The sequence below is a fragment of the Coenobita brevimanus genome, chromosome 73 (genome assembly GCF_032717465.1).
Source record: "Coenobita brevimanus isolate Jiangsu-jjx chromosome 73, ASM3271746v2, whole genome shotgun sequence".
In the NCBI taxonomy this organism is placed as follows: Eukaryota; Metazoa; Arthropoda; class Malacostraca; order Decapoda; family Coenobitidae; genus Coenobita; species Coenobita brevimanus.
This window is the reverse complement of record NC_137026.1, coordinates 4,267,046-4,276,491: the sequence shown is the minus strand read 5'-3', so window position 1 is coordinate 4,276,491 and position 9,446 is coordinate 4,267,046.

The following is a 9,446-nucleotide window of genomic DNA, read 5'->3' as shown; positions in this document are numbered from 1 at the left end:
CCTATGACAACTGACACCACTGCCATCACTCCACACACACACACACACACACACACACACACACACACACACACACACACACACACACACACACAGAGGCTGTGATCGTACCTGTCCTCCTCTCTGCAACTCTATATCCTCTCAAGAAACACTACAACACTGCTAGAGGACGTGAGTAACCAGCTTATTTGTCTAGTTTTTTTTAAATATTGTATTGTAAGGTATAAATGTGTGTTTACTATATATTTCTCACAGGGAAAATGTGGTGGATTTCATTTCTATTCTCTCAGTCATTATACTCGGAAAGTATCAATCAATCAATCAATCATTTCCTGTGGCACCCCACAAGATGCATAGGGCCTCGATGAACTCTCTGCACCAATATTTGTCTCTTGCCATCTCCTTCAGGTCCCACCAACACTCCTTTCCCACTTCTCTTTTCATTGTCCTCAACCAGGTTTCCCTCAGCCTACCTCTTCCTCTCGGTCCTCTAGCAGTCCACTCTGTCACATCCTGTATTAAACTCCCACAGCCATTTCCAGCAAGACAGTCTCACATATTCATCAACTGGTTCCACTCTCGTAATATCTCTTACTCTTTCATTTGTAACTCTGTCTTGCCACTTTACCCCAAGAATCCTTCTCAGTATTTTATTCTCAAATCCTAATACTTTCTGATCTGTTGCAATTGTACTGTACCATGGCTCACGCCCATAACTTAAAATTGGTCTAACCATGGACTCGTAAATTTTTACTTTAGTTTGCACCAAAAACATATTATTATTCCACACAGATTTCAACATTCCAACAGCACACCAAGCCTGTCTAATCTTCTCCTCAATTTCATTGTTTAATGATCCATTAGGTGGTACAATCGTTCCCAGATATTTAAAGTTTTCTACATTCTTCACCACACTATTTCCAGTAACAAAAATCGATTTGGTTCTTCACGTTCGTATTAATAATTTCAGTCTTTCCATAATCTATTACCAATCCAACTTTTTCTCCTTCCTCCACCAGACAATCAAGCACCCTCTGCATCTCGTAAATACTTCCACAAATCAGTACAATATCATCAGCATAGTTCAAATCCATCAGCCTCTTATTTTCTTTCCAGATAATTCCTACACCTGTTCTTCTTACAGCCTTTCTCATAACATAATCCATAACCAAAACAAACAACAAAGGAGAAAGAACTCCTTGAATCACTCCTAACCTAACTTCAAATGAATCACTCAAAGAACCACCCACCACTACCTTACAAAACGTGCCTTCATGCAGGCTTCTTATAATATTTACAAACTTTTCTGGTATACCATAGAATCTCATAATTTTCAACATAGCTCCACGTGAAACACTATCAAGCGCCTTTCCAAAATCAACAAAACACATAGTAAGTGGCATTTTCATCTCATTAGCTTGTTCCATTAGATGCCTTACAATAAAAAATTTGATCATTACAACCCCGAGCATTTCTAAATCCCGCTTGTTCTTCTCTTAAAAATTTATCAATTACTGGCTCTATTCTGTTCAACAAGGTTTTGGAAAAGACTTCTGGAACTACAGGTGTCAAAGTTATCCCTCTCCAATTTCCACACAAACTTAAATCTCCTTTTTTTTTTTTGGGGGGGGGGTATTTTTTATAATCACTCCATTTTTTCACTCTTCTGGAATTCCACAATTATCTCAAGCCACATTAAAAAGTTTCAAAAGCACATTCATCAACTCATCATTTTCCACCTTAAGCATTTCAGGAAATATTCCATCCTCTTCTGGGGCCTTAAAATTCTTTAACTCCTTTATAGATTTTGCTACCTCTTCCAAGGTTATATCCCCTGTTTCTATCTGCAAATCTCTCTTGGCTGGCAAAATTTCTTCTTCAGCTGGGATTGGTCTGTTTAGAATAGATTCAAAATGCTCCTTCCACCTTCCTTTTATATCCAAATCTTTAGTCATCAATTTACCATATCTATCTCGTACAGGTATTTCCTACCTTCTCTTTTCAGTCCCAGTTAACACCTTTATGGCCTGATATGCTGCTCTTGTGCTCTGACTGTCATTTTTACTTAACTTATTCTCTGTCTCTTTTGCCTTTTCATCATACAGCCTCCTCTTATCACGTCTAACGAGTATTCTTACTTCAGAATGTATGCTCCAGTACTTTGCTCTAAGTACTTCAACTACCTGGCCATCAGCACGTTGTTCTTCACTTCTTAACTTCTCCTCTTTCCTTTTCTGAATTGCATTCCATGTTTCGTCTGACATCCATATTTTCCTTCTCGCTTTTCCCTTTTTCATAATAGTAACCTTAGCACTCTCATGCAAAACCTCTTTTACCTCTCTCCACATTTGATTAATATCGTTGTCTTCAGATTCCATCAATGTCTGCAGGATTAGAAACCTGTTCCTACATTCCCATAGAAACTTCTGCTTCGTGTTCGCACCATTTCTCAGCTCATCAAAATTATACTTATTACCTCCTGTACAATTACCATTACCATTTCCTTTATTTTTTATTTCATTCTTTGAGACAACAAGTTGACGATCACTACTTGTATCTGCCCCCCTCCTTACACAAACATCTTGCAAATAACTCCTATACCTTTTGCCAATTGCAGTGTGGTCAATCTGATTACAATATTTGTCACATGGTGAAATCCAAGCAGTTTTATGTATTTTTCTATGCTCAAAGGTGGTTCCACCAATCTTAAGGTCATTTGCCAAACAGACGCTTCCAAATATCACCTCACATTCGTTTCTTATACCAACATCCTCCTTACCCATACAGTTTTCAAAGCCATCCCTGCCACTACCAACAATCGCATTATGTTCACCAATGCAAAGTAACACATCATGTCTTGCCACTCTATTCACTACATCCTGCAGCTTCTCACAAAAGTCATCCTTCATTTCATCAGCAGCCTCATTTGTCGGAGCTTACCCTACAACCATACTGATATTACCATGGTCAGATCTGAAATGTGCATAAAGCAAGTACAGGTCACATAAAAAATCTGAAGAAAGCTTGATTAAGCTGATGATTTCTTATGCATCTTTTTTTACAGCAAAGTAACCTATGTGTGAAAATAATTGGGGAAAAGTTATGAAAAACATACATACTCAGCCTACGGGTCGGAGCATAGGTGCTGTCACTGCATGCAACGTATCGTAACTTTTCAAAATTCATTCTCTCCATAACAAGCAGGGTTATAACACTGAATTATATCATGGGCTTCCTTAACCTTTAGGCTACAAAACTGGATAGAACTTACATATATGTTTGTTACAGTGTCACTAAGAACATGCGAAATAATAAACAAATCAGCTTTTTTTTAGCCGATTTTCATAGTTTTTTTTTTTTCTATTACTCGAAAACTATTGGACTTATCAACTTGAAACTTTCACATATGAAAGATTGTGAAGTTCTGCATATAGATATGTCCTTTGCAACTGCATGTCACGGGAAACATTTTTCACGGTGATGTTGGGAAGTTATGAGAAGCTAGTTTTCACGTAAGTAAAGTTTATTCTGGCTTCATTTCTGTACATTTATTCATTTGTTTTATGTTTTTTTTTTTCTTATTTGATAGTATAAACATCAACGAAGATGATGGGAAGCGATTTATAACAATATAAGCACTTTCCGCTGGTAAATTGGGCTATAGAATTTTTTTCCTTTGCCGCACGAGTGGAACCAGCCTGAGTGAGGTTTTGGTTCTGTGCGTGGAACCGAAACTTACTGAAATCTTATGGTGCGCGAGAGGGTTAATTTTTTTTTTTTTTTTTAATGCGAGGAAGAAGGAACCAAAGGCCATGAGCCCGCAGTAACAGTTCCCTCCAAGAGAAAAACAAAATACAGTAGAGAGCCAAATTCAAGATCCGATCATTTTGAGATGCCTGGACACACTGCGTTTGAAAGACTGGAGATCATAGGCAGGAGGAAATACAGACAGAGGGAGACAGTTCCAGAGTTGACCTGTTGCATAAATGAAAGACTGGGAGTAACGGTTAACTCTTGCATTAGAGAGTTGGACAGAAAAGGGATGAGAGTTTGCTGCCAGACGGGTGCTACCCGCCCGTCGTAGAGGTGGAGGAATGCAAGCAGACAGTTCAGAGGAGCAGTGACCATTAAAGTAGCGATAGAAAAGAGATAAAGATGCAACAGTGCGGCGAAGAGACAGAGGTTGAAGGGAGTCAGTAAGAGGAGGAGAGTTAATGAGACGAAAAGCCTTTGACTCCACCCTATTGAGAAGAGCTGTATGTGGGGAGCCTCCCCACACATGAGAGTTGTACTCCACACAGGGGTGGATAAAACCCCTGTATAGAGTCAACAATTGTGCAGGGGTAAAGAAAGAGCGGAGTCGGCTTAGCACACCCAATCTCTTGGAAGCAGATTTTACAAGAGATGTAATATGATCTTTCCAAGATAAGTCCCGAGTAAATGAAGCCCCAAGCATGTTCAAGGATGATGCAGGATTAATCTGAATATTATTAAACATTAGTGGGTATACCTGTGGAAGATTTTGTCGGGTTGATAGGTGTAAGAACTGAGTCTTAGAAGCATTAAAGACAACCATATTATTTTTACCCCAGTCAGAGATATGAGCCAAGTCAGACATTAGGTGTGCCACAGCCTCATCCCTTGTTTCTTGAAGTAACTGTTGAGATGGGCGTTGCGGGAACCGAATGGAAAGGTGAAGGGTGGAGTCATCAGCGTATGAGTGGATAGGGTTAGATGTACAGCTTAGAAGATCATTGATGAATAAAAGGAAGAGAGTTGGTGATAGGACAGAGCCCTGAGGAACACCACTGTTGATAGATCTAGGAGAAGAACGATGGCCGTCTACGACAGCAGCTATAGAACGACCAGAAAGGAAGCTAGCGATGAAGGTACAGATAGAAGGATAGAAACCGTAGGAGGGCAGTTTGGAAATTAAAGATTTATGCCAGACTCGATCGAAAGCCTTTGAGATGTCAAGTGCAATGGCAAAGCTTTCGCCAAAGTCCCGAAAGGAGGACGACCAGGAGTCTGAAAGGTAGGTGAGAAGATCGCCAGTGGAGCGTCCCTGACGGAACCCATACTGACGATCGGAAAGAAGGTTGTGATAGGAAAGATGCCTTAAAATTTTTTTATTAAGAATTGACTCGAAAACTTTTGAAATACAGGACGTTAAAGCAATTGGACGATAGTTGGAGGGTTGGGAGTGGTCACCCTTCTTTGGGACTGGCTGAATGAGAGCAAACTTCCAGCAAGAAGGAAAGGTACAAGTTGACAGACAAAGGCGAAATAGTTTGCCTAGGCAGGGTGTAAGCACAGAAGCACAGTTTTTGAGAACAACAGGAGGGACCCCATCAGGCCCATATGCCTTGTTAGTACTGAGGCCAGTAATGGCAGAAAATACATCAACTGAAGAAATTTTAATGTCAGCCATGAGGAAGTCAGAGTGGGGAAGTGATGGAGGAACAGCACCGGAATCGTCTAAGGTGGAATTGGAGGAGAAAGTCTGTGTGAAGAGATCTGCTTTATCAGTAGAAGAAATAGCTACAGAACCATCAGAGTAGAAAAGAGGAGGGAAGGATGATGAGGTAAAGTTGTTAGAAAGATTTTTGGCAAGGTGCCAGAAGGAGCGGGAAGAATTCGAGTTGGAGAGTTGAGAGCATTTAGTATGGATGAAATTATTTTTAGTAGAGCGAAGAACAGATTTAGCACGATTCCGGGCAGAAACGTAAAGATTATGTGATTCAGGGGTGGGTTGGCTCCGGTACCTTTTGTAGGCCTTCTCCTTGTTGCGGACAGCATTAGAACAAGCGTGATTAGACCAAGGCTTTCTTGCGTTAGTCAAAGGATATGAGAAAGGAATGTATGCTTCCATGCCCGAGAGAATAACCTCCGTAATGCGCAAGGCACACTCAGATGGCTCACGGCCATGGAAGCAATAATCATTCCAGGGAAAATCAAAGAAGTACTGCCTGAGGGCCTCCCAGTCCGCAGCTCCAAAATGCCAGAGACGACGTTTCCCTGGAGGGTCCACAGGCCGTACTGGAGCGATAGGACAGGTTAAGGTAATAAGGTTGTGATCGGAGGAGCCCAACGGAGAGAAAAGATTAACAGAGTAAGCAGAAGGATTAGTTGTGAGGAAGAGGTCAAGTATGTTGGAGCTCTCTCCAAGGCGGTCAGGGATACGGGTAGGGTGCTGTACAAGCTGCTCTAGGTCATTAAGGATAGAAAAGATGTAGGCTTGTTCACCAGGTGGATCCGTGAAAGGAGAGGAGGTCAGCTTGTGATGTAACTGCCAGTTAAGAATGTCTGGTGAGGGTGAGTTGGGTTTGGGTATGGAGGAGATTTGGGAGCTGGCGTGGAGGCGGGTGGAGCTCGTTTTGCTCCCTCCCCCTTCCCCTCCTTCCTGGGTATACAGGGTTAGGAAGGGGGCGCCCCTGAGCAGAAATTTATGCCCGTAAGTATACACTCGATCACAAACTCATCTTTCCACAGGGGACGCCAAGGATTCTCAATGAGTGTTGCTGCTGTTATCATTTCCTTCCTAAGGCAGCTAGTTTTTTTTCTTTTTTGATAATGAATGGAGGAAGGAAAAACAAAGGGAAAAAAAATAAGTCCATGTGCCTAAAGGCATCCTCCATTCATAAAATACTTATAACAATTGGATTTAAAATCGAGAAGATTAAATGTAAGTGGGAAGCAACTCCCAGGAAGTGAATTCCAGAGAGTAGTAGTTCTGGGGATAAATAAATCTTGATAAGCAGTGGTTCTGCATTGTGGGGGAGAGAGTGTGAGTTCATGGGCGCTCCCAGCTGCCCGAGTATTTTGGGAGAAAATGTGAAGGGGAGGGACAATTGAAGCCAGTTCGTCAGAGCACTTACGGTCAAAATATCGATAAAATAGTGCTAAAGAAGCAAAATCTCTACGTACTGATAACGGAGTAAGGTCCTGCGTTATGGTAGGATTATTGATTAATTTAATGGCTTTATTTTGAAATTTGTCCAACTGCCTCAGTGCAACAGCTCCACATCCACTCCACAGTGGTGAACAGTATTCGATCTGAGAACGCACATGACTTTTGTACATTGTGGCCATCTGCTCGTCAGTGAAGAACTCACAAACTCTGTTCATAAGTCCCAGTTTTTTAGAAGCATTTTTAGCAAGGGATTTAACATAAGCTGTCCAGCTTAGGTTGGGGTTTAGAGTAACACCTAGGATATCAACTGTAGTGGATATGGGAATACTGACATCATTTAAAATTATGTGAGAGTCTGAGGGATTCTTTCTATTGGAGAAATTAATGTATTTAGTGTTCTGAGCATTAAATGAGACCAGATTTTTTTGTCCGCATTGATTACTTTTAGAAAGGTCCTGGTTCAGAGAAATTGCTGTTTATTTGGGAATTTATAATACCAAATTGAGTAAAGGAGGTACTAAATGTGAAAGAACTATGAAGGGTCGAGTCATCAGCATAAGAGTGTATTGGGTTGTGCGTGACAGATAGGTCATTTATATGAAAGAGAAAGAGGGTTGGCGCCAAAACTGATCCCTGAGGTACGCCAGCATTTATGGAATGAAACTGAGAATAAATTCCATCTAACATGACCCGTATTTTTCTACTATGAAGGTAAGAAGAAATTAGAGGAACCAGTGATGCAAGGCCATAGTGTGACATCTTAGACAATAAGGCCCGGTGCCATACTCTTTCAAATGCTTTTGAAATATCAAGTGCTACTGTGTGTATATCACCATATTGGTCTATAGTTTTGTAAATCTGATGGGCAAGAAGGCAAGGAATATCTACGGTTGAACGTTCCTGTCTAAATCCATACTGCCGATCATTGATCAGTTTATTGATTTCTAGATGCTTGACTATGTGTCAGTTAATTAGTGTCTCAAAAACTTTACCGAGAACGGAAGTTATTGCAATTGGTATATAGTTTGATGGATCAGAAGTTGCCCCCTTTTTAGGAACAGGATGGATATTTGCTTCTTTCCAAGGGGCTGGAAAAATTGAGGTACGGATGCATAAGCAGAAAAGTTTTGCTAATACAGGAGCCAACACTGAGGAGCAATTTTTAAGTACTATTGAAAGAATTTCATCTGGACCAGTGGCTTTGTCTGCTGATAGATTCCGTAATACGGCTTGTACGTGTCAGGTGTGAATCATGAAAGGAGTCATTTGAAGGGAATCAAAATCAAGTACAGGAATATTATGATTTTTCTGAATTTAGGGTTGAGTTTGTTGAAAAAATGTCAACAAGAAGGTTGGCTTTTCCGCTTGGGTCACTTACTAGATTTCCATTGGGGGACTGTAGCGGTGGAATGGAAGAGGTGGTAGTGAAGTTAGTTTTGAATGAAGTAAGGGTTGACCAGAATATTTTGTTATCATTTGGATTGTTTAGTAGTTTGTTAGCTTGTCTATGTAGAAAGTTTGATTTGGAAAGATTGATAATAGTTTTGGCATGGTTTCTGATATTTTTATAATGGTTAAAGGCTTCTTTGGTTTTGGTCCTTGTATAAGTGTTATAGGCTATTGTTTTATGTTCTGTTGCTCTAGCATAATTGTGATCAAACCATTTAGGAGAATTAGGCTACATCTTTTTCTGTAACTATGATGGGGAATGAATGTTTCCATTCCAACTTTAATGAAATCGTGTATGTGGCCCAATGTGAAATTTGCATCATGGGAGAAAAATGAGGTCCAAGGAACATCCACGAGAAAATTTTGAAGTCCTTCCCAGTCTGCTCTGTTGTAGTGCCATTTAGTCATCACGACAGGTTCAGAGCAGGAGTGTGTGTTAGGTGTGAAACTGGTGACTTGAATCAGACAATGATCCAAGGATCCGAGGGGGGACTTCACTTCGACACTATAATTATCTGAATTGGTTGTTAGAAACAAGTCCAATAGGTGGGGACTTTGATCAGGGGTTGCCTGGTACACGAGTGGGTTGACTGACTAACTGGGTGAGATCAAATGAGTCTGCAAATAGCTCACATTCAAGACCAGAGTCATCAGTTCTGGCTGAATAAGTGAGCCATTTGACATTATGGACATTAAAATCAACCAGAATAGTAATTTCTGATGCAGTATTAATGTTGAGGACACTTAGTTGTGAAGACAGAGAGTTAAATAAACTCGGCTCTGAAAGGGCATTAGGGGAACGATAAACACAACAGAAATACTTAATATTACCAAAAGAATTTAATTTGTATATGGAATAGTCGAAAAAAGGACAATTAAATTTAGTAATCTCCTCCAGGGCAATTTCTGATTTAGCAAGGCAACATACGCCTCCTTTGGGTCAGAAATTTTGAATCAAGATTTAACCAGGAAAATTAAATCTAGCTAAATCAGAGGTGGAGCTTACTTGTGTCTCTATCAAAAGTAGCAGGTCAGGGGATTCAAACTGGAGGAATGATAGTCTATATGTTGGATAAACTTCATG